This window comes from Melampsora larici-populina (assembly GCF_000204055.1).
Source record: "Melampsora larici-populina 98AG31 unplaced genomic scaffold MELLAscaffold_47, whole genome shotgun sequence".
Taxonomy (NCBI): Eukaryota; Fungi; Basidiomycota; class Pucciniomycetes; order Pucciniales; family Melampsoraceae; genus Melampsora; species Melampsora laricis-populina.
Window position 1 is genome coordinate 57,152 of NW_006768811.1, and position 2,861 is coordinate 60,012.

Below are 2,861 nucleotides of genomic sequence, written 5' to 3' on the forward strand. Positions count from 1 at the left end.
AAGTTTGGAGGAAGAAGACAATTGTCTTCAACTACAGGATGTTGCTCACGCTTGCGCGAGACGATAGGCATATCTGATTGTGTTGTTTGGGCCAGAGAGTCCGAGTGAGAATGAGTTTGAAGAGAACTTGACTGTAAGGCTAACTCGGAGTTGATCTGGTTCTGAACGATCAAATTTGATAATTGGTCAGTCTGAAAAGTATACACTGTCACAACCATTCCTCAAGATAGTACATACCAGAAACTCCTCTTTGTCCTCACCGCTTTCGTATTGGCGGAATGACGCATCATAATCTGATGATGGGAGTGGCTCTTGCTCCAATGAATCCTGGATTGATGATCCACCATTCATATTCTTTACTGTAGCTGGTGTAGGTTGAGTCGGATCGAATGTGTCTTCGGCGGATGCGAGTATCTTGCCAACAAGCGCTTCCATCTTATCAAAGAGTGGAAACGGTGTGGTTGCCCATTTTGCTCGGCTTGGGTCTTTTGCAACCAGATCCTTCCACACCTTCTCTGATATTTGCAACGTCTGATCAACATGGCACCAGCCCATTCCACTCTTCTTGCTGAGTTCCTTCACGACCCTAAAATCTGACTTCAACTTAAAAACAGTTTTACCCACAAAGAAGCACAAAGTCAGCTTTATGTGATTCAGCGTGATGAGATACAATCAACAATACCTTTGTAAACTTGTTCTGGCACTGGAGCCATGTTTTCTTAAGGCTGCCAACTCGCTCGGTTCCTTTGAGTGCCTCTGCACACTGATTCCATGTTTCATTCTTCCAGCCCGAGTCAGACATCTTCCCCGCTTCCTTCTCTTTCAAGAGGAAATCAACCATTTTTGACACGTCCTCATCGGTCCATTTTGCGGCGAGTTTTGGAGTATGAATGTCTTCTGTCTTTTGAACATCTTCTTTCTTTCTTGAGGGCATGTTGTGGACGAGGAATTGTACAATTTGTATGTATGTATTATTGCATCCAACAACGATCTCGTGAAAAATTTCACGCGTTTCACTCCAACATCCTCCAACATCAGATTCGACGATTGTGGAACTTCGCCGAAGCCAGGTCTATGGTAGTAGACAGGTCAACCTGCGAGAATGTGGCAAAACGGTCAACCTGGCAGGTCGACCGTTTTGGCTGGTAGACCTGCCGGGCGTACGCTTCACCCTTTTTCCAAAAGGGTGTACCGAACACCTCAACACCCAGGCGTACGCTTCAAACTGCCTTGAAGCGTACGCCTCAACTTTTGGCTGGGTCAACCTGCGAGGTTGACGGCAACCGAACGGGCCCTCATATTCCGGGTTTACAGAATTCATGTGCAGATTTGTTGTCCAGAGGCCACACAATTCAAGTGAAGCATGAGTATTTGCCGGTTATGATGGATTCACTGAAAATCAACTCTTTATTATTGAATGGCGGAACTGAAGTGAACTTGGATTTTTTCAAAGACTCATCTTTACACTGGCATCCACTACACCAAATGTCATCTTTACCGGGCGGTAAAGAAAACTACTGACATAGAAAAGTCCTGAGGCAACAGGAAGAGAGCTAAAAATCTGAAAAAATATGCACCTTGTTCCTAGATGTTGGGGCGTCATGATGAGTATTTTTTTGTATTTTACACGCAGCAATTGGTTTATGTACTAACAATAAATGCTGAAAATCAACAAAAACTCACATGTAACAATACCTGAAATTTGGGTCATGAGTATGAAGACAATATTTTGTGGTCTAAAAACTTCAATAACTTTTGCAATTCTGCTCCAAATAACTCGATTTGTGGTTCATTCAAAAGCTGAACTATTCTCCTTCACACTTCATAATGTTAGTAAGGTGCTATCTAGTCATTTAAACACTCTACATATGTTCAAACAGTTCTGCATGAATAGCTCTGTAGGATCTTTTTTAGACCAGCTACAGATGTGATGTCTCAATGAAAAATGTAGAGGAAAGGCTCACCTTTTTCATGAACTTCACATCGAGTGATTTGATTCAGGACTGCAAAAGTTATTGATGTTTGAAGATTCCAAAATCCTGTCTTCAAAGTCAAGGGCCAAATTTCAGGTATTGTTACAGGTGGGTTTTTGATGATTCTCAGCCTTTATTGTTAGTACATTAACCAATATCTGTGTGTAAAATACAAAAAAATACTTGTCATGACGCCCCAACATCTAGGAACAAGGTGCATGTTTTTTCAGATTTTTAGCTCTCTTCCTGTTGCCTCAGGACTTTTCTATGTCAGTAGTTTTCTTTACCGCCCAGTAAAGATGACATTTTGTGTAGTGATCGGCAATCATGAACAAAAGTTTAGAAATCACATCTGTCAATCAAATAAAATTATTATCAGCAATCAATCGTCAATCTACTGTTAATATTTCCACTATTCAAAAGTATGAAGCTGGGGTCAAAAGTTTCTTTCGCTTTTGTTCTCAATTTGGTTATCTTTTTAATCCTGATGCTGAAACTCTATGTGATTACATTTCTTACACTACTACAAAAATATCTCCTAGATCAGTTCCAGTTTATTTAGTTGGCATCTCTGCCACTTTTAAATTAAAATATCCAAACATTACCTGTGCTTCAAGAGATTGCGATGTCAGAGCTACTATGAAGAGTTGCACCAAGACTTATTCTAAGCTGGTTTGTTCAAAGGTGTCCTTTAACTCTTTCTCTTCTTCAGATATCTGTTTCTCAAATGGGTTCTTCTCATGATGATTGTTTATTTTTAGCTATCTTCTGTGTGGGTTTTGAGGGTTAATTGCATCATCTAGGTGACCCTTATGCGAAAGGCGGAGCACGATTCGGATATGATTGGACCACTGGCTTACCAAGATCCTCTAACAACTCATCCTCTCA